Here is a 27,106-nt window from a genome sequence, read left to right as displayed (position 1 = left end):
ATCACTGGAACCAGTTGTTAAATTATTTGAATCCCACCACTGGATGTATCTCTGATATTATGAATTCTCACTATAGGAGCTAATCTCAGAGGACAAGTGAAAGAAGATGATGGAGTTACCTGGAGGTCAGTACTTTTTTCAAGGACTAGCAGTGTCATGCCCCCAGAGACACCCTCACTATTTTCCTTATTTAAGCTTCAGTTATACCCTTAGTTAGAATGGGATGAGTTGGTTTTTGTACAGTTTTCTAAGGGAGGGAACCTTAGTTAGACCCTGTCCCTTTAAGAAGCCCTCTAGAGGCAAAGCACTATAGCAATCTTATTGGTTAGCAGGTTACAGTTTGTTTTAGTTCAGGTGTCTGGGAAGACTGGAGAAAGCAATGTCTCATGCATATAAGGTGTTATGTTTAAGGTGTAAAAGATCCATGATACTTTCAGTAATCCAGTTCCAACAGAATTGCAAGGAAAAGAGTCTCTAGTTAGAGGACGCTGGGAAAACTCAGAAGAAGAAACAAGCAGCACAGACTTCTTTAGAAGCAGCTAAGGAAAGAGTTGGTGTCTGCAAATTCTTCAAACCATCTCCAAACGTTTCCAGCTTCACAAGTAGATAGACTTCATGGGAGGAGTCAGAGTCCTAACTTTCAATATTATTAAAGTGTTTTTGAACTGTTACTTATTTGTCTGTGGTCTTACACTCTGTTCTGGCCAAGTGCAAGGCACCTGATTTTTAGTTTGCTCAGGGAACAGAACAAGCAGATTACTGTATATACATACTTGTGTTCAAATTTGAATGGAATGAAGAGACAGAACTTCTAGAACCACTACATTGTGCACATCCCATTACCTGTGCTGCTTCCTCCCGCCCTTGGGTAATTATCCTTGTGGTAGCAGCACCCTTTTTAATTCACTGTTTATTTTAAAATGTACATGTTTAAAATGGCAGAGGCATTATAAAAGGTACATGGTGTACTAGATTAAGGACTGGACCATCACATACTCCTAGGCCTTAGTTTTTACACTGCCACAATCATGATTGTTGTCATCCTCTTTAGAAAGTACTGCCAAGAAGTATGTATTGCAGTCTTATGTTTACTCAAGGATCATTCACTTCTAGGTCTCATGATTCTGTCATGTACATAATTGCAGGAGAGAAAACCAGTGGGAAATGGCTTCTATGCTTGCAAAATAGGCAGCCACCTCAGTAGTTATTGCTGCTGGCAAAAGTGTTGCTGCGATCCTGGACATGATCACCTCCACCACCCCCTGCCACAGGTGACCCAAGCCATTCTCCATGTGATCCATATTATGGAAGTGTGATCTATAGCTCAGAAACAGGACAGACTCAGTTACATGGAACTCACTCTCCAGTCTCACTCACTTGCTTTGGATGCTCCTAAGAATCACTCCATCAAAAGGTGGCATCTCCTGAGTTTATTCCCCTGGCTAGCTGAAAAGGCTGCGTCATCTGCCTAAGCTTTATATATCTCGTACTGCAAATGCATGATGGTGGGGTGGGGGGGGGGGAGTTTGGGGAACTGTGGGCTCTTTCGTTTATGTGAGTCTCACAGCCACAGGGGGTATTTAACTTTCTGCCCTGGTTGCTGTAATTCTCTCTCCAGTGGATATACAGTTCAGATCAGGTTCCTATTGCTGTGATGACAGGCATTCAGCAGGCACTATAATTGCAGAGTTAAAACAGCTCATTTTCTTGCTGGCAAGCTGTAGTTAAAGAGGTGCTAGGAGGCAGCCTGGCTGTCTGCATAGAAACTGATCAAAGCACTGAAAGGCATCTGGCTTGCCTCTGTTTTCTTTCACCACCCTCCCCCTCCCCCTTTCTCTTGAAAATGGGAAGGGGGAGGGCAAGGGGAGAAAGAAGAAAAATTGGTTTAAAAAGTAATTTAAGAAGATGAATACCTATCCTTTTCCTGAGGCTAAAAGGTGGCCACTTATTAGAGATATTAAACTTAAGCGAAGTGGGGTTTTCTTATGCACTCAACATTTTCTAATAAGAACATTTGGGCCAGTGCATATGTCTACCTCTCTGTCTATTTCCATTAAGGCCGGTTGTGCAAAATTTCTAAGCTATTGGATTGGACTTTTCACACTTGAACTTATTTCCTGGAGGAGATGAAATTTTCCCCACTTCTTCCCTCATCTGAAGTTATTCTGTCAAACTTGCCCACCTCCTTACTCCTCTCTGCCCCCCAGCATGTTGTCTCCTACAGTGAAAGACACAAGCAGTTCTTTTCTATGGTGTGGGGACTCTGGATCTTGGACAATATGGATATTGGCTACAGAGGCTGCCTTTCTCCCCCATTCTATTAATTTTCTCCTTCTAGAAAAGACTGTAATTTTCTCCTTCTAGAAAAGACCACTCTGGACATAGGGTGCATTTTTTTAAAGAAAAGGAGGCACACCTACTTAGGAATGAAAAGAACAGAATTCCAGATAGGTTGACATTTGGCCAACCAGTATCTTCATGAGTTCTTCAGATCTTAGCAGAGAAATTTATTTTCATTGGAGGTGATGTTTAGCAAACAGTAAGTGAGTCGAGGGAGCTACTGACAGTGGCAAGAGGAAAGCACTTCAACAGAGAAGGAAAATCTTCCAATGACAAAAGCCTTGGGAATGAAGCCAGCAATTGTTAACTCTGAAAGTTATCTGGCTGCAAGTTTTCCCTGGCTAGTTCTTTGTCTCTCCTGCCTGTAGGTTGATCTGGTGTCAAAGAAAGAAGCTATTTCCAACAAAAGTAAAGCCAATGTTTGCCCTGTGCTAGAGACCCACTTTCATTGCTTCTTCTTCCATGGTTGAAGCTTTCTTCTGGGAAATTAAGGATCAGCCACTCCTACCCCCAATCACAGATGATATTGTAAACTCTGTCAGATTGACTCTTTCCTTTGATTGAAGAGACTGAAAGCTCCCAAAGATATTAAATAAGCAGGGCCACCTTGTCTTTTTCCTGGCCTCTTGTGTATGGGTGTCCAACTGGGATCCTTGAGTTCCCAGGATATTGTAGAATTAGTCTGTAAATTAATCTGTATTGATATGCCCATTGGAATAGCTATTTGGTGGTCTGGAGATCATTTTCAGCCTGTATACATGCTTGATCTACACCCAATTTTTTTCTGTTTAAGAATACCTAAAACAGAATATTAAAAATAACAAATCACAAAACTTCAAACCAAGATAATGAATGTCTCAACAAAAAGTTTTAAATAATCTAACTATAAACTTCAAAAAATAAAACCTTGTTCTATTTACCAGGTAAATGGATGTAATGGTGCAATGAATCAAATAATTTTTGTGGATTATGTATTTCTAAATCTCAATTGTGACATATCATACCATATATTTCTGAGTAACCCATGCCAAAGTGCATCCAACAACATTTTTAAAAGGAGGAAAATTTACAAAACCACTCATATCTATGAAAGTACATTCTTATCTGTTAATTGCACTGATACTTTGGTACCCTTCCTGCAAGCTTTTGAATAATGCTGTCCAAGGAAAAAGAGGAAAGGAAAGCAGGTTCTTAACTGTACTATGTAACTGTAATAGTTTCTGGGGAAATATGCTAGAAACTACTTTGTACAAGCTCAAAGAATTCCTTATTAGAGATTCTGATTCCCTTTACCGGCTCTGGTCCCCTTTTCTCACTGGGACTAAAGGCAGATTACAATTTATGAGACTTGGAAGAAGTTAAAATGTAAACATGCATTCATTAACAAACAGTTCACAGCACAAATGTTGTACTCCAAACCAGAATGGTTAGCCTAAAGCACATACATTGATCAAGTACACTGTAATCAACTATGAAAAAACTAGTAGTCTTCCAATTATAGTAGCAAGACTAACTAACTAAAATGGCATCTTCTTCCCCCCTCCATTTTCCAGGGATCCAGAGGATAAAATATGATGGATAGGTTCACAGAGGATGATACATTTTTCTGATTTTCTCATCTCTTCACACTTGTATGTGTATCCTACATGAATGTTACATTTAATTAATCAGCACAGTTTGGAGAACAAAACAATTACAATGTTTGGAAAATATGCCAGACTTTATTTTTCCCTTCATGTTGGCCCTGGACAGTTTTTTCTCTTTGCTGTTTTTACTAATGGTGGTAATGCTGTCACTTTTACAAATTTAAAACAAGAAACATCTGTTTTTGAAAAGAGACAAGATCATAGTTAACTGGCTCCAAGGTGCCTACGCCAGAATCACTGCAAAGCGAGTTGAAAGACACTTAGTTCTACACCACTATTTAACTTTTGCTCCTTTAATCCCTTATTTCTAATTAGCATAATTTATTAATATATTGTAGCCATGGATGTGAATATGCTTTATAGTTTTTGAGTGTTCCCTGAGGCTGCTCTGTGATAGCTCCCCCTCCCACTGTTTAATAACATGTTACATAAATAAACCAGCTTCTGATATCATTTAAATTATGGCTTTCCCTTCAGCCTTTGAATGCTCATTTCCTTTAAATAAGGTTAATTTCCTTCGAATGAAAATCCCTCATTTTCAGGTTACTATTCATTAGATAGTCTCATTATACAAAAAGTCCCACAAACAAACATTTTAAAAGCCGGCGCAGTTGAAAAACACTTCAAATACCAAAAAAAGAAAACTTCAAAAACACCGTAGATAGCATGTGTACAATCTATTTTTGCTTAGTCAAAAAGATGCAATTAGAATACTCAGAAGCCACAAATACTTTAGAGATTTATTTTTCAAACTAGGTAAAATTCTATGATAAAGAATTCATGTGAAACTTTCCTCACCATTTCACTATCCACAAAACTATCCAACTGTTGAGTGATGTGTCTAGTAGACAAAAAAGTTAGGAAAAATAAGTAAAGTATATAAGAGGTGCTCAAGCTGGTTTTGCTTGTAGTGAAAAGTTGAAGGTCACACATGTGATTATTTGTTCACCCAGGTAAAACCTGCTCAATTAGAAAAGGCCCCCATGTTGTTCAGCTGAAATTTTGAGACCATGTTTTTGTACAGTTTTCTGAGGCACCATGAATTTTGTCAGTCTGTGAGCAAACCTGAGAAGTGGGATAACCAATGTTTCATCATTTCTTCCCTCGTGTCTTGGGATAACTTACAGTCTGTTGCTGACAAGATAAATTACATTCTGCATCACCAAGGCCTTTTCTGCACCAGCCATTTACATCATTTCCATGATTCCTCTGTGGAGTTCCCCTGTTTGCTTCTGAAAATGTTTCCAAGCACCTTTTGCCTCTATGTTTCTGAAAACACTGTTACCATATTGTTTTTTTGCTGAAACATTTCCGGGCTAGTTTCCTTCACAGTGTGAACATACTTGAATTTATTTCTTTACTGCCCAAATGGCAGGCTTCCACATTCCCTGAGTGATTGTCCAACCCCTCTTTCAGAGTTTGCTTCACTATTTTTTTTGGTCCTTCACCTCAGTCCTTTCCCCCTCTCCTCTCAATTTTTATTATTTTATGAATTATCTTTTTTTTGTCATTTTTTGGATCATTCTATCTGTGAAGCTGTGAAGCACTGTTACAGCGCATACACGGAAAAAACAAAAAAAATTATGCCAGCCAGGAAACAACATTACCAGGAAGGGAGTGTAGACAAACTTCGAGGTATATGATGGGATCAAAAACATATTTGAAATGGGTAAGTGCAGTGTTCAAAAACAATACAACAATTTGGAGCATGGTCCCAGTCCACAAAAGGTCCACAAAATATTGAACACCATCTTGTAGCAATAATGGTGTTCAATATTTTGTATCTGGAGAAGAACAACCAGTTCAGTGGAGGTGCTTCCACTATCCATGAAACCTTCAGTGTGGTATTGTTTGCCATTATTCAGATTTTCCTGCACTATGTAATAAAACTGGAAAATTGATGAGGATTTAATGGCTGGGTTCATGATGTTTGGTTTTCCAGGTATCTAGCAGCTGTGGGTTCAACCCATGACCACTGATGCCATTTTAGAGAAGAGTTTGGCTATTTACATTGTGCAGTGAGGGTGGTACAGCAGGACTAGGTGGTCTTACCCCTACAGTTGTTTCAGCACTTTAAAAAGTGAGTAAGAGGAAACAAGATTGCCTGATTCCACTATACCACAGGCCCAGTCAGGATGGGAGGAATAATGGTCAGAATTGCACAAATGTATTATAGGAGGAATTATATAGGGGGGGGGATAATATGGGAAAGAAGGAGGGGGAAACAGTGATGCAGCTTCTTCTGTGCTCAACCCAGTTGACTCTTGGCTGTCAGTTTCATGGTGAGTGGCTTCTTTTCCCTCTTCAGAGAAACAGAGCAAGAATGAAGCAGTAGTGGTAACAGCTTCAACATAAGTATTTTGTGTGTACATAGGCAAACATTATTCTGCCAATCAAGAGAGGGAATGGTTCTAGAAGAGCACTCAGGATTTCCATTGCTGCATGAAAAAAACTACCAGGGCAACTTCCGACCCTGATCAACCCTTTCTGGGGGCCAGCTCAAAAGAGATGAAGACTATCTGCAGACCCATCAGACAATATATATGGAAACACAAATGTGATATGTCAGAGCTCCCTGAAAGTATATGTCCTACCTTACAGATACCTAGCCCAGTGTTTCCTGTTGCCAAGATATCTATATCAGACTTATGTCAGACTTATCCATTTTAGTATTCACAGCCGTTTCTGCTTATTATTTGCTTGCTCGGCTTAGTAAACTTCATATAATAGCAATAGTTAATAAGAATTAACCACTGGGTGAGTGAAAAATAAATGGGGACTGAATTGCAATGCAGCTGGCAAGGTTTGAAATGGGGCATGAAAATCACCTGGAATTACCACTGATCTCCAGACTACAGAGATCAGTTTCCCTGGAGAAAATCACTGCTCAAAATGGGAAAGTCCACAGCAATATACTCTTCTGAGGTTCCTTGCCTCCCAAAAACCCACAATCCCCAGACTCTAGCACCAAATCCCCAGGAATTTCCCAACCCTCAATTGGCAATCCTAACTGTGAGCTATTGCAGGGGCTCCTGGACCATGTGAATGTTTGAGATATGTGATTGGTGAGTAGTGTTTTAAGGAGACAAAACATTGATAGGTCATATGAGTAAAAGCATTTGATGGACAAACATGTGGTATTAGCTGCAATGTCTTCTATTTTATAAATGTAATGTATTGAATCTGAAAATGCAGAATTAGACCCAATAGACCCTTATATATCCTTATCAAAGAGAAAAGAGACATTCTCCACCCTCACCAGGCCATCTTTATCAAAAGTGTATTTCTGCCACAGGAATTGAGAACTGGTTCAGTGTCAATTTCTGCAGATGTTTTGTTACTGCATAGGTTGTTTGCACTGGGTCATAGTGACCTGAATGATGTGAGCTAACTTGTAGGGCCCTGATGCCAAGAGGATCCTGAATAAAAGCAAGCTCAGAGGCACAGTATAATGTCATCTTGCCTTGCTGATTTTAAGATCCGTTTTCCAAACTATTGGCTTGGATCCCACTTCAATTTTCATGAGTGCCAGTGGGAAGGTGATTTTCATAAATCCCTTTTCCTGTGGGAGACATCCAATTCCTCCCTTGGTTAATTTGATTACCAGAGCATCATTGAGAAGGGGTGCAAAAGAGGAATGGAGGAAATGACAAACTTTTCACCCTCCTTTTGCCAGAGAACATCTAGAAAGGATCCAACCTTGTGATTCACATTTCATGCATCTCCAAGCAGCAAGGACTATGGCATTCAGGATCAGTTTCCCTGTGAGGAAAGAGAGCCAGAGGTTTCAGGTACTTTTATAATATTTGTTCTATGAATCTGCCAATTGTACACTACAGAAGCTGGCAGGGGCCTGAACAGATGGTACCATCAACAGCCCCCTGTTGAAAAAAAGGCACATTCTTGGTGCTTTTAAAAGTTGCCTCTTGTCAGTTAGTTCCAAAGGGCCAGTCTGTATTTTTCCTTTGCTGGCCAGACTGAATTTGTAGACCTCTTTCCTTTTGCTCCTACTCTTTCTTTTACTACTTAAATTAAACTACTAATTGGACCCAATTTTCCTTTTATTCCTTCCTAGGCAGATGCAGTGCCAATCACAGTGCCTTGGACTACCTATCAATAGAAGTAAATGTTAATTCAGACATTAACACCACATTCCAAATCCCTTTAAACCAATCCAATATAAATGGCATCTTCAACTTATTTTGGGGCTGCACTGATCCAGGCTCCAGCAACTAGATAAATATCCAGATCAACTTTCTCACCTTTATTTTTCAAATACCCCAAACGAACTGTTTGAAGATCTAACTGCTGGCTATATTGAGGCTTTAATTTTATTCTTTCTTTCCAGAATTTCACTGTTATAGGACATAACCAAAATATTTTTAAAATGTTTTTTTACTACTGATAGCACTCAAAGAAGTAATTAAATATGGCACTATTGATTACTATCAATCATATAGAAACCCAGAAAGAGACACTGAGAGAGAATCATTTCCACAACTAAGATGTATTTGCATGACCAACAGACCCATTCAAAGGGGGGGAGGGTGAATCTGCTTGTGGGAATGGTGTGCTAGTTGTTCCAGCAGATTTGTCCTCCCTGGGGCCCTGTCCCGGTGGAGGGGAGAATCAAGCAGTGTGCAGTCACCCTGGGCTGTGCACAGTGCTGAATGTGGCAGCAGCATTCCAGCATGCCTGTTCCTGCCGCCAGTATAGCGGGGGAGGTACCCTGGGCTTTGCTTTGCTGTGGGAGGAGCCAACATTATTCGGCTCCCTGCTGGCCATTTGGCATGCTATGCCAGTGGGCCAGAATTGAGACTTATGGAAGCCCAATGGGGCTTTTCACACTTGTGCAGCCCCCCTCCCATGCCATTGGGAAGACCCTTTGGGAGAGGCAGGGTGGCATGGCTGTGGCACCGCAAATAGCCACCTGGAATTGTGGACGGAACTGGCTGAGCCCAATCTAGAGTGTGTGAGGGGGAATCCCCCATTGGATGCAGCACAGAATTGCACTGATGGGGTGCCCACCCTGCCAGCATAAGAGGCACCCCTACCAATGGTGAGGGCACCCATACCTCTAAGGGGGGTGCTGTAGAGCTCTGTGTCACCTGCACCTGGAAGTGCAGGCAGCCTCAGTGCCTGTGTGGCATAGAATTGTACACAGGGAAGGATATTTTGGGAGTAGGCCCAGGGGTGGAGCTGACTGCAGGTACCTTCAAACAGGCTCTCAGCCCCTGGATGCTGCTGTGGCTGGTTCCCAAACTTGTGCCATGATTTTCACTACCTACGTTCCTTTTCCCTATGGAGTTTCCTGGGGGCAGATAGCTTTCACCATTTTCCTCCTACCCAGGCCACTAAGGAACCCACTAGAAGGAGGCACGGTTGCAGCCAGTGTGCTCCCTTGCCCCATCTGGATCAGGCTATTTGCACATGTTAACAGCAACATTTTAACCTCATGTAACAACCCTTCATAGTACATTACAAATACAACTTTGCACTTAATCTGAGAAATATGTATTAGGTGCCATCAGTCTGTGCATTTTAATTCATGGATAATCTCCTCTTATGAATAATGCATCTTTTAATCCACATCATGGATGACATCTGCATTTCATTTTCCTCAAAACAATTCCTTGGATGTTGATTAGTGTGACAAAACCCCAAGTTTCCAGGAGAGCAGGGGCAACCAAGGACCTTGTATGTACGAACCACAGCTATGTAAAGAGAAGAGACAGCTTCTTAAAATCATTTGCGGAGCTTGGAAATCATGGCTTGTGAGAACCATTATAAAATCGTGGTTCGTTTTTATTTCCTTCTGGTTTTTAAGCCCTTTAGCTATGTTGCTGTCACATTTTTAAGTTGGTCTCCGCAATCAGAAACATTAAAAAATGATTTGGAAAGATGAAAGGCAAGATTTTCAGGAATTTCAATAGACCACAGACTCAGAATATGTGTGGTCAGAAAATGTTCCTTTCTCTAAAGCTATTTCAATAGTGTATGGCACAATATAGCATTTACTAAATCTTCACTCAGATCACCCAAAATTTCTTCCCATCTAATGATGAAAGCACCTGACAGAGCTCATTTTCCTCTTTAGTAATCTCATAACCTGCATGCCTCTTGTCTCTCTTAGTCAAAACTAAATGTTTTTGCTCTTTTCATCATTCCTCATCCTTTGAACCACTTAATAATTTATCTTGTTCTTCCTCTAATTTGTCTGCATTCTTCAGCAAGTAATAGTGCCTTAAAATACACATGGTTTATAGGTGTGGCTTTAATGTCTTTTAATGCGGAAATTACTTTGATGGGTATACAGAAATTAAAAGGCATCTCTTTGAAGGTGCAGATTATGAAAGGTTGCAAACTGATACTACAGAAGTAATCAGAAATTAGTACCTTAGTAGTCAAGTTATCACATTGGTAACAATTGTTTTTAGTATCAAGTTACAATGAGATTGTTCTTGCAAGTTCTCATGATAAAAACAGGAATAAATAAATGCTTTAGCACAATACTATTATTATAACAGTGCCAAGTTGTCAAGTTCTAGTATTCTAGCACATTAACACAACCAAAGCCTTCCTCTTCAAGGCCAATCACAGACCACAAAAATGATGATTACAATAATAAATAATATGAGATTCCTACTTTTCACAACACAATAGCACAAGACTGCTTAGTTACAGGTACAGGCTACAAGTTTCCTATAATGCAATTAACTGGGGGAGAGCAGTGGTGGGATCCAAACATTTTAGTAACAGGTTCCCTTGCCAGCCCCCCCTCAGCAAAGAGTGCAGAGGCATACCTAGGCAAACCTGAGCCCTGGGCAAAACCTGAGTTGGATGCCCCCCCCATGGGCAGCCACCCCACTATGACCCCCCCAAATTTTTTTTGCACCAGGTCATTTCTAAATCATCATCACATTATAGAAAATGCCCCAACTCACAAATCTGAACACAGCAATGGTGAAACACACAGGTTCTTTGATAAAAACTGGTGAGATAAAAGGTATGAAAGGCTGAGAATCCATGAATTGCAGTACCTGAAAGGGATTAACCCAGGTCAGGGAGTTACATTATTAGTCGCAATTGCTATATGGAGCCTTCACATTCAAAGGCAGTGTATGCCTCTCGGGGAGGCGAGGGTGTGGAGATGGAAAAGCAAACCCAATTAGTAACCCCCTCTTGGCACACACAAATAATTAGTAACCCACTCTTGGGAACTGGTGAGAACCTGCTGGATCCCACCTCTGGGGGAGGGGAGAGAAAGGACTGTAGAGTTAGCATGATCCTGTTGCTAGCATCATTGATAGTCCAGATGGTGTAGGTAGCACCTACACCATCAAGATGAGCACTAATGCCAGTGGTGAGGCTCCATGGCAGTGGGGCATGAACATTGCTGCTGCACCAGCACCAATGGGGGTGCATGGGCTTTCTCAAGGGTGGAACAAACTTTTGTTTAGGGTGGAGCAAACTTTAGAGTAGATTGCTTCCCCATCTTCCTGTTTTTTTCCCCATAACTGTTTTTACCATTCCCAGAGCAATGGTGCTTAGTTTTCAACAGGCTCCTTGAAGTGTACACAAGCAGGATGGATGACACCTGGCTTGACAACACTACAAGTGAAAGGGATCTGGAAGTCTTAATAGACCACAAACTGAACATGAGTCAGCAGTGTGATGTGGTGGCCAAAAAAGCCAAAGTGATTCTGGGCTGTATCAATAGGAGTATAGTGTCTAGATCGAGGGATGTAATTGTACCTCTCTATTCCACATTGGTTAGACCTCACCTGGAATACTGCCTTCAGTTCTGGGCTCTGCAATTCAAGAAGGATATTGTCAAGGTGGAACGGGTCCAGAAAAGGACAACCAGAATTGTAAAAGGTCTGAAATCCATGCCCTACAAGGAGAGACTTAGGGAGCTGGGTATGTTGGAACATTGTCCATGTGACACAATGGACAAGGCATACATCTACTTCTAGCAGCAGATCCATGCAATAAACTGGAAAGGAACAAGGTGGAAGGAAAATATGGTCAAAAATGTTCTCTAAGCAATTTTCCTTAATTTTATTTGGGCCAACAAATTAACTATAAGCTTGGGCCTTCCTCAGTTATCCAGATCTATTCCAGTAGAACTCAGCAAGACCCAAACATTGGTTCATTATACAGTTATAAATTTCATCCAGCAGATGTCTCTGTGTTTTATTTGGGAGTGGGAACAGTGGAACTGCTAAAGTTCCTTCAGTTTTCTAATTAAAATGTGTGTGTGTGTGTGTGTGTGTGTGTGTGTCTAAAAATCAGGTCTAATTAATTAATTAATTCCAATTTTTAGACCACTTCTCTTTGATTAAATGCTCAAAGAGGATTACAACAATGTACGATTACATCAAATAAAATATGTTCAAAATAGCACAGTAAATATCCAATAAAATCCTGTATAGTCATATAACACAAAATACATAAAACAGGAATCCTAAAAATGACCTCAAATATTACAATACTCACAAGCCAACTAAGCCTTATAATAGAAGGATATAGGCCCAAAGCATGCTGGAATAATTTTGCCTTGCAAAGTCTGCAAAATGTCATCAACTCCTGTTGCAAATGTATTCCAAAGGGCGGGTGCCACAACTGTTAAGGTCCTCCCCCTAGTAGAAGGACTCAATTCTAAACTAAGTCTATAATGTACTGTGGAAGTTTGTGAATACATATTGTGAGAACCAGTGTTGTTAGTCTAAGATCTGGGAGACAGATTCAGGTCTCTATTCTGAAATGGAAGCTTGGTGGTATCTTTGGACTAGTCATGCACTTCATCCTAACAAACCTCACAGAGTTGTTGTGAGGCTAAAATGAAGGGAAAGTAAATGATGTAAACTGCTTTGGGAAAAAGGTGGGGGTATATATGTGAAGTATAACGACAACAATAAAACCTTACTATACACTTAGAACAAAGACAGGAGTAAAAAGCCTTCCTAGTTAGTCAGCTGTGAGCCAAAAGGCAGTGACATAGCTGCCACGAGGACATTTGGGGACAAATGCCCCGGGGCCCCCGTGGGAGTCACGGGGACCCCCAGAAAAATCACCTCCACACTTCCAGAAAGGAGGAGGAGTGTGGTTGGGCCTCAGTACGCCGTGTGCGTGCAGCCCGGGCCAAGGCCTACCCGGGTGGCATGCTTACGTTGTGTCGAGGCCCAGCCACACCCCTTCTCCTTCCCAGAAGTGGCTGGGCCTCACCCCCCATGGTGCCTCCCGCAGCACCCCACCCTTACCCCCTGCCCCCATGTCCCCCTTTACCCAAGGTCAGCTGGCTGCAAAAAGCAGCTGACTGAAAAACTAGCCTGGTGGGAACTACACTTCCCAGGAGACCTTGCAAGGGTGGGGGGCAGGGCAGGGTGCCATGGGGAGGCACCAATAGGGGGTGCCAGTTTGGCCCGGGCACCATTCCCTCCCCATGCCACTGCCAAAAGGTCATACCTTCTACCTACTCATTGGAATTCCATCACCAATTTGCAAAATCCACCATTATGTAAAAAATTCTAAGAGGTTCTGATTAGGTAACCATTTGAAATAGCCCATAACTGAGACGTTCAGGTCCTGGCAGCTTCCTTAAGTGCCAGTTATTCAAGAAGAACCATATTTTTCATATTTTATATTGTGAATGTCTCTCAGACCTACATATGCATTTCCACCTGCGAAGGAATAAATCATAGTGGGACACATGGATTTAGCAAAGCATAGTTGATACAATTCAATTATTTTTTAAAAAAAATATTCTTTTTTTAAATTTTGCTTTTTGCAAAGAAATAAAGAACTGTCTGAGCAATAATGCGTATCAAATGCATTTCAATTAAGTGGAAATGGAGCATAATATTAGTCTGGTGCTGCCACCTTAAGATGGCAACTCTCATAGGACCAATTTGGCCTAGACATGCTTTCAAAAAGTGGCCATGTTAATATTTGGATGGCCTTTTAATGCTTTTCTTTGTAAACAGCTCTACTTCCAGACTGGCTATGGTTGCAATACTGTGAGTTTGTTTGACCTCTGGAGTTAAGTATATCCTTGGGCTACCACTTAACACAACACTTTTGGAATGTAAAGTCTTAGGGTGCCTTTGGCCTTTCTACCAGTCCCTTAATCTGCTTACAAGATCTCCTTGCACTTTGACCCTTTGGAAAAACGTTTGCTTCATATAAATGTTGAGACTCTTAAACTGTTGTGTGGTAGCAATTATTAAGACCTTAGAGATATAACAGGCAAGTCAGCTATTTTAGAGAGAAGTGAGTAGGGACATGAATAGTGTTTTCTTTTACTCAGGCAACAAGTTTACTTATATAGGGCAATTAAGATACACAGTATGTCACAACACTTCATAAGTCAAATGACATATCTCTGTCCCAAGGAACGTACAATCTGTATTTTAATAGTAAAAACAAACAGAGAAAGGGACACAAAGCAATAGAAAATAAAGAATTGATTAAGCTTGTTGCAGACAGTATGAGAAACTCACTACTGGAGGGCCTGAGAGTCAAGTCACACAATCAGGTTCATGTTGTGATAATGCAGCTAGCATATGAGAAATGACTTGAATGAATAGAACTTTCAAATCATGTGAACACAGTGCTGCTCAAAGGAGGCAAGCTTAGCAGGTTAACTAATACCTCAGCCTATAATCATGTGAATTGGCCCTTTGAGTCATCAATTATCATTTACAAGGGGAATCAAAGAACTGTAGGGTGTGCTAGCATTCATTTTCCAAACAATCTGTTCTGAAGCAGAAGAACATTATGGGTCTGTTGTTTCAAGACAAGTTTTATGTGATACTTAGTACATTCTAACTTAAGAGTGATGATGCAACATTCACAATTATATTTGCACTACCAAGATGTGGGAGATTATTTGATCCAAGACTGCCAGGGTTGTGTTCCATGATGGGCTAAATTATTTCAATACATATTATCAAGACAAGTTAGGTGATTGTGCAAACATCTTCATATTTTATTTATGTATATCCCATCTTTCTCAACCAGCTTGGGCTCATGGTGACTTCCAAAAGAATACATACAAAATAACATATAAGTTAAAACATAAAATATAAAATTATAAATGACTACTTTAGCTTAAAAGATAGCACTCTAAATTACAAACCTACTATTGTGCGCCAATCATTTCCAATAGTGACTTGTTTATAACAGATATATGGCCAACAATAACCCAATACTTTAATAAGGGAGAAAAAGGATAGTGAAAGGGGGAAGGGAGGCCAATTGATTTAATGAACTGTTGCAACCCCAGCCATATGTGTGGTACAACATCTCTGGCCCGTTCTGCACGGGCCAAAAACAATGCCCCAGTGACAGCAAAAACACCGTCCCTGGGGCGCTGTTCGCACAGCTGCCACCTCTGAAACAAGGCTACACCATGCTTTCCCCCCACAACTGGTTGGGAAACACTGTTTTAAATGAGCAAATTTTTTGGGAAACAGCATTTCCCAGCCGGGACCATGCAAATGGCACTGGGGTGAAGGCACTGTTTTTAGGCGCCTCCAGTTTTCCCCTCACTTACCTTCTGTCCCTGCAGAGCTCCGCAGGGATAAGGGGGCACACTCCCGCTGCCCTTCGACCCCAGGGGGTTGGAGGGCAGTGTGGGCATGCCTCTTTGTCCCTGCAGGGAAGGTAAGTGAGGGATGACAAAAAAGAGGTGCCTCCATGAGCTGCTGTGGTTTTGGGGCCACCCAAACGAGTCCATGTGAGCGGTCCCGAGGCTCCACCGGCATAAATTATGCCAGTGTGCAGCCGCTTCTTCAGCCTGTGCAAAACGGGTCTCTGTTTTACAAGCCCTTTCTATCCCATATCCAGGTTGAAAGCCTTCCCTGTGCTGGCCTTAACTAACCAGGATGGGTGCAGGTCAAAGAGGCAAGTGGTTAGTTTAACAGCTGACAGAACTCTGTCTGCATCAGTTTATGAGAGCCATTCAAATTGATCTAACACAGGACCCAAAGATGGCCAAAGGGCCTCTAGTTTGCTCACTGTATCAACACTGGTGGGTAGGTCATAGCAGAGAGACAAAACTTTATCCACACAAAAAGCTCACAAAAGCCTGAAAGCTAATAGCTGGATTTCTAACATTTTTGGAGACCCTTGGCTGGGTTGTAAGTGAGCTATTTACCACAAACAATGGTGCCAGGTACAAGCTTCAACTTGTAAGCTATTTATGTGAGGGTTTTATTAGGAACTTAATAAACACGCTTTAAACCATGGAACTTGCAGATGCAGCCTTAATGTTCAGCTGACATGAAGTGTCAAACACATTTGCTTAGAGAAAAGAAGGGGGCAGCAGCAACATCAGCCAGTGCAGTATTCTTCTTAGCAGCTTTCAATCAGTCTCACACGCTATATGATGATCCTACAGTCAAAACATCGATGTCTTGACCACAAAATTACCTCAGGCAGATGATGGATTTGGACACTCCTTGTAGCAGCTTTCAAAGGCATTTAAAAACGAAAAGTGTAAGTTGAATGGGAGAACATGCTCTGGGAAGCTGAACTCACCAATTTGACTATGAGACCAAGTAAGACGTCATCTCCTTTGGCCATGAAGAAATCTAATTAAGCACTCATCCCTGCTTTTTGTCTAAACCAAACTGAGCATGAAAATGACCCACCTCCTTTTGTACAAGGAATACTGACAGTTAAATCCATTCAAATTTGAAGGCACACCATGTCTACAATTCATTTGATGACTAAGTGTAAGTGCCACTTATGCTGGCAAAGTGGGCCAGCATGCTGGTACACCACTGCACTGACTCCAAGAGCCAATTCCCCCCTCCATTAGGATTAGTCTGAGCTTTGATTTAAGGGACACCAGTGGGCTAAGGCAAGGACAGTGCTCTTTTGTAAAGAATAGGTGGGTATATAGAGCAAAGAGGTCTTCATCACTTGACCAGTGAAGTCCCAACATAGTCCACCTCCATTGACTTGTAGTTCATTCCTATCTGTCCCCTTCCGCACACACAAAATGATGCGTTTTCAAACCACTTTCACAACTGTTTGCAAGTGGATTTTGCCATTCTGCACAGCTTCAAAGAGCACTGAAAGCAGTTTGAAAGTGCATTATTCTGCATGTGCGGAATGAGCCTCTGAAAGGTTTCCCCTCCTAGTAATCCAAATGCCTGCTTAGAACAGTACAGCAATCTTTTCTGACCATTCATTCTTTTTAGTCAGGCTGGCCTTGACAGAGACCAAGCATCTTCTGTCTCTGCCCTCTGATTGTGGAATAGCCGCTCTGAAATAATACACCAAACCTCAATCTTTAAGAACTTCTGAAAAGCACGTAAAGCCTGGGTATTCCCAAGGGCCTTTTGCTGACCATTACTGAATAAATAGGCACCAAGAAGTTGTTTATTTGACTGGTAGAAATGTGTATATTCCTGATGTTTGTATAGGGGCAAGGTGTTGTAATGCAATGAATTTCAGCTTGATTTCCATTTTTTATGTTGAAGTTTAATTATTGTTTATGTATTCTCTTTTGTTTATGTATTATGCAACCACTCTGAGCTTTTGGGGAGTGCTGGAAATCCATGTTTTAAATAAATAAAGATTTTTCATGTTTTGACATTTTTCTCCACAGCTATGAGAGCTGAGCATTTGTTCCTTAACACCTCATATAAGGAGGGAGATTTAATAAACTCCCAAATTAATTTTCCAGTAACAGAGAAGTCTTGGAGTATTTAGGAACAAATATAATAAGGGATTTGATTATTCGTGGAAGAACACAATTTTACTTCTAAACTATGTAGTAATTTGAAAACTTGACTTTTAAAAGATCATTTATTTCTGATAGAACAGCTGCAAAAGGGGGAACATGCATTCAACCACAGCTAAATTCATTTTAACTCTAAAGGCAGAAAATTTGTACCTTTTCTCTTCTTTCATCCTGCCCCTTTCTTCCTTTGTAAAATATAGGACAATCTCATTAAAATCTTTTAACACTCACCCTTTCAAGTGGATGAGGCTATATTCAACAAACGACCACTTGCTGTACTCTGGTTCTTTTTTAGATGGATGCTTTGTTCTGCCCCAAATATTGGCTGTAAACCTGCCTCCTGACTCTGAAAATAGATGCCATAGAGACAGTGAGTAATGCCTAAGCAAAGTCCATCTCATTTTGCAGACATCTTTTTTGTACTCACCTTATTTTTACATGGTGCATGATACAATTCTGAGAATACAGTCAGCTGTCTGGCTGTGAGCAGTGTTCTTTCAGATGGGCCAAGTGACTGAGGTTGTTAAACATGAAGTGATGATTGCTGTCTTGACTTTGCAAAGCTCCCTTTGGTCTGTTTTTAGAAGGTTCTTGAAGATAAGCTACTAGCAAGCTGCTTTTAACAGACATTGAAGAATACAGTTAGTGGGAAGGGCAAAATTTCAGATATGGTTCCAGGGAAATGTAGGTGGATCCATACTCAGAAAGACAGTCTTCATATTCTTTCAAAATTCTGTAGAACTTGAGGTGGACCCTATGTACCAGCAGCTCTCAAATTATTTAAAGCTAAAACAATCTCGCAGCTGGTGTATGGATCCTATTTAGGCTCATTTGAAGTCCTAGAGCAGGGGTAGGGAACCTGCGGCTCTCCAGATGTTCAGGAACTACAATTCCCATCAGCCCCTACCAGCATGGCCAATTGGCCATTCTGACAGAGGCTGATGGGAAGTGCTCAGATTCCTAATGCTTATCTGGAAAACCACGAGTCCCCTAGAAAAGTTCGAGGCTAAATTTCTAAAGATCCTTCCTACAAACTACCTACATGCATATCAAATGCATGGATCAGACCCCTAGAGATTGGGGATACTCAAGATTGGAAGCCATAATTAAAATTACTTCAGTAAACAAAATTGGCTTACAGGACTCCCTAAATCCACAAGAGGGGCTATTCCCCTTAATTCTTGGGGACAAGTTCCAATCAAAGTGGCAAAGGGGTTGTGCATGAGACTCTGCAGCAACTGGGATGTTCCCCTCTGCCCGCTTAGGCTTTGGGCTGGAAAAGGGCTGTGCACTAGTAAAACAAAAGAATCTACACAATATAGAGAGACAATCTGATCTAATAATACTAGCACCAACCAGTCTGTCACCAGATGACCCTAAAATATCAGGTGACTTCTGCTCACTATCTTTATTTCTTAGAAAATAAAACCAAAGGAGGATGCCAATTGGCCATTCTGACAGAGGCTGATGGGAATTGTAATTCTAGTGCTTTCCTGGGATTCTGTCCCCTAGAGAAAGTTCAGGCTAAATTTCTAAGATCCTTCCTACAACTACCTACATGCATATCAAATGCATGGATCAGACTAGAAGTTGGGATGCTCAAGATTGAAGCCATAATTAAAATTGCTTCAGTAAACAAGTGGCTTACAGGGCTCCTAAATCCACAAGGGCTATTCCCCTTAATTCTTGGGGACAAGTTCCAATCAAAGTGGCAAAAGGGTTGTGCATGATACTCTGCAGCAACTGGGATTTTCCCCTCTGCCCTCTTAGACTTTGGTCTGGAAAAGGGCTGTGCACTAGTAAAACAAAGAATCTACAATATAGAGAGACAATCTGATCTAATACTAGCACCAACCAGTCTGTCACCAGATGACCTAAAATATCAGGTGACTTCTGCTCACTATCTTTATTTCTTAGAAAATAAAAACCAAAGGAGGATGCTAACATTAACCAGAAGTAACACCCTGCCCTCAGCGGTACTGGAAGGCAAATATAAGAAAATTCCTTTCAATCAGAGGTTACATGCCTGCTCTTTAAACAAAATGGATACTTTAGAACATAAATTCTTACAATTTCCTATATACAAGAAATTCAGAAATGAAATATTAGGATCTATACTGGCCGGCTGGGTGGGGAAAGATAAATGGAAAATGCACTATTTACTTTGGGGAAAGGACCAACAGGTCTCTAGATCTGTAGCACAATTTTGCTTTTTGATCAACAAATTTAGAAAATCAGGAGGGTAGGAGGATAGAGGACCTTCTGTTCTATTTAGCGCTATGATACTCTCTTATTTGAGTGTTTCAAAAGCTGATGGAATATTCCTCCCTTAAATTTTTATGTTGATAATGTACCGTAAATTTTTAAAAATCTATTTATGCTTAAAGGTTTCAAAAATGCAGTTAATAATATGACTTTGTAGAAACAATTTTTAATTATTTTAAAAATATTTATACTATAAAAAATTTAGTACCAAATAGAAGAGCTCCCAAAGGCACCTGGTGGGCCACTGCGAGTAGCAGAGAGCTGGACTAGATGGACTTTGGTCTGATCCAGCTGGCTTGTTCTTATGTTCTTATGTTCTTAAGAGAAATTTTAAATAATTAATTTATGTGTACTATTTTAGTGTATATTAAATAAGATTTTAAAATGTTCATATAATCAAAATGCAACTTAGTAGCATGCCTTTATAGCCTACCATATTATGTTGTATTGCTGATGTACAAAGTTTGGTTCTGTTGTTGTAACTTTTTCTGGTCTTTGACCGTAATAATGTCTTTACTGTTCTGTACCCTTTGGTCTGTTTTTAAAAGGTTCTTAAAGATAAGCTATTAGCAAGCTGCTTTTAACATATATTGAAGAATACAGGGAAGGGCAAGATTTCAGATATACTTCCAGGGAAATGTAGGTGGATCCATTTTCAGAAAGACAATCTTCATATTCTTAGACACTGTAGCTCAGAGTTTGGTTCAGAATCCTCAGTGTCAGTAGACTTGCTTACTAAAACTTGTTCTCCACAAACTTTTGGATTATCTTTTTCTTACAAAACCCAAATGTCATATCTTGACACCCTGGATTCTTTACTTGCTTGTTAGGCATTTATGTTGGCTCTTGTAAATATATTTCTTTCTAAGGTAAGCTATGGCAGATATAAGCAAATGCCAGCTCACGAGAGACTATGATTTTATGGACACAATGTGCCAGATACCCTCACACATTTATTATTAGACAGTAATAAATTTCACCGATAATGCTTCCACTTAAACACCACCTTATCAAAACAAAATCTATGTATCTAAATGGTGACAACTTGTTCAAACTCTTATTGAGTCATAAAGACCTGGGAACAACTGAAACACTAAATTTTTAGCTGAAGTCATGGAATAAAATGTCTTTAAATATGAAGAAATCACCCAGACCGCTGTCAACTCTCCTTGTTTGAAATGAATCCTGAAATGTTCTTAATTAACTGCAAACCTTTGGTGAAGTTTTTCCCTTGTAGTTCTATAATTTTGTATTTTTAAATGACATTAAAAGTTATTTACTTACAGTAGATTTGTTTGCAGATTTCACAAACCTATTTTTATCCTTATTGCTGTGAATCAGTGTGGTATAGTCGTTAAAGTATCATACTAGGATCTCAGAAACCCAGGTTCAAAGTCCTGTAATGGAAGCTTGTTGGGTGACTTTGAGCTAGTTATTTTATTTATTTCAAATTCTAAGATGCCTTTCAACCCAACTTAACGTCCCTAATCTGGCAAACCATAAATGCATTAAAACATTTTAATACAGATAAAATAATTAAAACAAGACACCTGAACACATGAATAGGAGGAAGGGTAATCAAGAGTCAGTGATGGAATGTTAGACAAAATAGAAAAATCTTCACCTGCTGGCAAAGGTTAATAATAGAAGTGGACAAACAAATATCTCTGGGCAGGGAATTTCATAATCTTGGTGGCACAACAGAGAATTGGATTTCCAACCATCTATTGGATTTCCAACCATCTTGGATTTCCAACCATCTATTCTCTGATGATGAGGCACTTGAAGCAGGGCCTCCAAAATGACTATTTTGCTCAGATAGGTTCACAGGGGAGTAGGTAGTCCTTACATTACTCCCTAGGAATATAGGGTTTAAAAGTAAATACCAGCCCCTTGAATTGGTCCTAGAAGCAATCTGGGAGCCTAAGTGCAACAAGATGGGAATTATATGGTCCATATGACCCATGCCAGCCAGAATTCCAGCCAGAATTCCACCCATAGGATTTAACACCATTTTTAGCTTCCAGACACTTTTCAAGGGCAGCCCCATGTCCAGTGCATTGCAATTGTCTAATCTAGGGCCATTTACATGATTGTGGTCTCCTTAGTATTGTGCACACATTGCCTTCAGGTTTTGACTCTCAGTTACACATGTGTTTTCCCCTCCTTGGCAGTTCCCAACCATTACCATACCACCCTGGCATAGCACGAAGAGTGCTTATTCACAGGTATCTCTGCCCGTGTGCCAGCCTAAAGGGTGATGCTGGCATTGCAGAGAATGGGAGCCCATTCTCTGGCTATAGCCAGGTCTACCTACAAGGAACTTCCAGGAATTTTTTTCTTTCTGTCTTCATGCTCTCAGCTTGCTTGTCATAGCAGCACATTTTCAGCTCTACAGCCAAAGAATGTGTCCTCAACATGATGCAGTGGCCCTGATAAATGGATACTCATTTCCACCCAAAAAGAGACATTGCCTGATTATCTTTACCCAGATACTCTCTTATGTAACTAACTTTTCCTGACCACCTTATAATGCACTCTTGTTTCTCAACAATCCATCTGGACACCTCCCAGAGGTTGTCCTAGCACCTCCCCAAAGTCATCCAGACACCCAAAGGTGGTTTTTCACCCTATAAATATCCTACCCTTCAAAGGGCCAATCGCCCAGATATTTCCAAGCTATTTATATCTTAGGAACTTTGTATGTGTGTGTGTGTGTGTTTATTGCATTGAATCAAGTGCTTGTGAACCTCTTATCCCTACAATAAAGACTGTCAAATTTGCATAATATTCCTCTCTGTGGATTTTCTTCCAAGAGCTGATCTTCGTATACACTGGTATTAAAGATTCCCTACCCAGCCTTTTGCAATATTAATAAACAGTCTGTTCTGAGCTAATTTGACCCACATTATTGAAAGACTGCATCTCCATCCTGAGTAACACTACCTTCAGATCAGAGAACACCTGCAGCTGCTGAAAGCTCTGAAAGTGCCATTTTCCTTCTCTCTTTGCAGTGAAAGCAGAGATCAGCATGCATTTAGTGTTTTTTTGGGTTTCTGTGCTTTTCCCCTCCTTCCCCTTCCCACACCACAGCATTTTCTTCCACTCTTCAGGACATCATTTCAGAATACCTGAAGGGCTTTCTTTTTTCGTTATTATTGTCACATTGAAGGTCAATCGCTGAAGTGATAGACCCAGTGAAATTGATAGGAAATTGACATAGTCTAGTAAACGAATACTAGACCAAAGATGACAGGAAAAAAACCAGCAGGCGACCTTCCCAAATGGAGGTTGCATGGAAACAAGGTGAAAGTGGGTGATGGACAAAATGGCAGATCTGATCAACTAGGGACAGTTTGCTGGAGTAGAATCCCTGAACAAACAAAACACAGTGAGAAAAACCATTCTGAAGCAAACAGTCTTGGGGTAAGTATTGCATTCATAAATGGCCTAGATATTACCAAGCAATGAACCACTGTGGCAAAATCTCCACACCGGGAAAGGCAACTGTAATCTCACCAGGGAAAGACAGTCCTGACCATTACATGGTTATTGTGAGGCAGGGGAAATAATGGCCCTTTCCCCACTCACTGTTTGCTGTGCGCTACTCTCGCCGAGTAGCGCGGGGTCCAACTGCACTCCCCACTACAGGGGTGGCTACAACGCAGCCACCCTGACTCTGCTGCTCTTGCGCCCCCTCAGCATGGGTCATTCTGGCGCTGCTCAAAACGGCGCCTTTTGATGACCCTGCGCAGGGTGCGGGGCAGTGGGGAGGCCCGGGGAACAGGACCCTCACGCTAAAAAGGTCCTGGACCAGACGAAATGGACATCATTTTAAAAGTGGAGAAACGGCCAATGTTGTAAATAGATTTTTATCCTGATAGGAGAGAATGTGAGCTGTAAATATTGGAAATAAATAAAATATTTATTTTATTTCATGCAACACTAATTGTCACTTCAAAATATTTTAATGGAAGCACTGTGTGGGAAAATAATCTTTTCTCATCTTGTTCAGCAACAACTAAAGATTCTTCTTTAATGGGCAACATTGATACCTATAAGATGCCTTGTTCATGCTGGCTGCTAGCTACTAGCCTGGGGCCAAATTATCTGTTTAGGAGAAGACTGGACAGAAACAGTTTGGTTTTTAATATAGCCAGCAAAGGTGACAGTAACTGAGATTTGCAGCTGGTTGGTAGTATACTACTTCTAAATGGGAAGAGGCTACTAGAGTATGTTGTTTGGTCTTTGGGACATACAGTTTCAAAGGCTAGCACTGTATTTATCATCAGGCTCCACTGTTTTCTCCTTACATAGAAAAAGAACCTTACATAAAAAATAACCAGTTCCAAGTTCCTTGAAGCTTTCTATGGTTGAAGAAGTGGGAAGACCCAAACAATGTATTAAGATGCAAAGGTAAAACAGAAGAATATATAATTTAGCAAAACAGCAATCCAGTTGGGTTCCTTCAAATATGGGGTCCATATTAGCTTTCTTGGCTGCAACTGCATATCAGTGGAAGGCAGTAACATGTGCCAAGTTTTGATTTCAATATTCTTACATAAGAAATCCTCTGTCCTGTGAAATCGCTAGAGTGTTTGTAAGCAAAATATTGAATCCTCTGGAGAATGACTGAAGGAATCAATAACATATATCACAAATACCATTTTACATTCCTCCCCTTTTGTATGATCATGGCAACAAATCTGTACCACATTAATTCAGCATTGCTTCTCTCAGAGCTTTTCTTTGTGAGAGCCTGGCATTGTTTAGCATAACTTCGATTTGACTATTCAGTGATTGCACCACCCTCCCCCCCACCCCCGTTTTTCAGAGAATAGCAGCAATATGGCATAAAATAAATGAAATGCAGCTTACTCAAATATTTGGAATCATGATATTAAATACAAATCTGATTTTTCAAAGCAAATGCTCTCATTTACAAAACAAAATGTTTCCATCAAGTGAATGATTGGACAAACCCAAACAATGATCAAATCTCATCAGCTCATCAAAATACAAACTCTGAACTTTGTCAATTTATGTTACAAAAGTGCCACAGATCACCAGAAAATGTTACAGGAAACATGATACAAAAGAAGTAAGGACACATTCTGGAAGGCTAAATTTGAATTCAGACTTTAAACAGCGGATTTAATATGTGCAAGTTTGTCAACTGGTTAATTAAAGCATGCCTGGAGGAGTTGCGACCCCACCTGTTGAATATTGTTAACCTCTCCCTTGAACGAGGAGTATTTCCGGGTAGGTTGAAGGAGGTGGTGGTCTGCCCGTTCTTGAAAAGACCATCCTTAGATCTCAGTGATCTGGCCAATTACCACCCAGTTTCAAATCTTTCATTTCTGGGAAATGTAATTGAGAGAGTGGTGTTGGAGCAGCTTCAGAACTTTCTGGAGGACACATTGGCCCTTGATCCTTTCCAGACTGGCTTCTGTGCTGGGCATGGGATGGAAACCGTCCTTGTCGCTATCACAGACATGCTCCGCATGCAGCTTGACTGAGGTGGATCAGTGCTGCTGGTACTGTTAGACCTTGCTGCAACGTTTGATATAGTCGATCACAACCTTTTGACCCACCACCTGGTGGCTTCTGGGGTGCGGGGAACTGTCCTTCAGTGGATTGCCTCATTTCTCAGTGGAAGAGCTCAGCAGGTGGGGTGTGGGGACCAGACCTCCCAAAGATGCCCACTTCATTGCGGTGTACCCCAGGGGGCCTTACTATCCCCGCTCTTGTTTAACATCTACATGCAACCCCTTGCTCAGCTGGTTGTGAGCTTTGAGTTGGTCTGTCATCAATATGCTGATGACACCCAGCTCATTCTGTTGATGGAGGGGAGGGCAGCCTCTGCCCCTGTGGCTCTGCAGCATTGTTTGGAGGCGGTCACTGGTTGGTTGAAGCAGAGCAGGTTGAAACGTAATTAATTGAAGATGGAGGTCCTTTGGCTGGGTCTCAGTGGGGTATTTTGGGATTTTCAGCCGCCGGTTTTGGAAGGGGTCTCACTGGCCCTTATGGCCCCTACTTCTTTGGTCTGCAGTCTGGGGGTCCACCTGGACTCTTCTCTTTCTATGGAGATTCAGGTGGCCCATGTTACCCAGATTGCTTTTTTCCATCTTCACTAGGCCCCCCGGCTGGCCCCCTACCTCTCCCAAGTCAACCTGGTCATGATGATCCATGCAATGGTCACCTCCAGGCTGGATTATTGTAAGTCGCTCTATGTGGGCCTTCCTTTGTGGCTCATCTGGAAACTGAAGCTGGTTCAGAATGCAGCAGCTCGACTTCTTACGGGTGGTTCCTTTAGAGATCATATTACCCCCGTGTTGTGCCACCTACACTGGCTCCTGGTGGAATTTCAGATCATCTTCAAGGTGTTGGTATTAACCTTTAAGGCCCTTCGTGGCCTGCTGCCCTCATACCTACATGACCATCTTACCCCATATGTCCCAAGCAGACCTCTGCGATCTGCAGAGGCTAATTTACTGGCAGTCCCTCGCCCCTCAATGATGCAGCTGGCCTCTATCTGGGCCAGGCCTCTACCTGGGCCAGGGCAAGACTGCAAGAGTTGTTTTGCCAGGCTTTTGGGGAGGCCAGCCTGCCCCCTCTTGATGCCCCCACATTATATTCTTACACCATCTCCGGCATTGCCCTGTATTGTATTTTTGATATTTCTGGCATTTCTGTTCCCTTCCTAGCCTTTGGATTGGACACCATCCATCCATCCATCCATCCATCCATCCATCCATCCATCCATCCATCCATCCATCCATCCATCCATCCATCCATCCATCCATCCATCCATCCATCCATCCATCCATCCATCCATCCATCCATCCATCCATCCATCCATCCATCCATCCATCCATCCATCCATCCATCCATCCATCCATCCATCCATCCATCAATCAATGTGAGTTTTTGATAATGCTGCTACTGTGATTTAAGGGATTTTAATGTTAATGTTGTATATGTTTTTTATATTTTGTATTATACTTTGTATATTTTGTATTTTATTGTTGTATTGTTGCTATGGTATACTGCCCAGAGCCCTTTGGGTGATTGGGCTGTCTATGAAATCTAATAAACA

The sequence above is a fragment of the Sphaerodactylus townsendi genome, linkage group LG03 (genome assembly GCF_021028975.2).
Source record: "Sphaerodactylus townsendi isolate TG3544 linkage group LG03, MPM_Stown_v2.3, whole genome shotgun sequence".
Lineage (NCBI taxonomy): Eukaryota > Metazoa > Chordata > Lepidosauria > Squamata > Sphaerodactylidae > Sphaerodactylus > Sphaerodactylus townsendi.
This window is presented reverse-complemented; position numbering follows the sequence as displayed.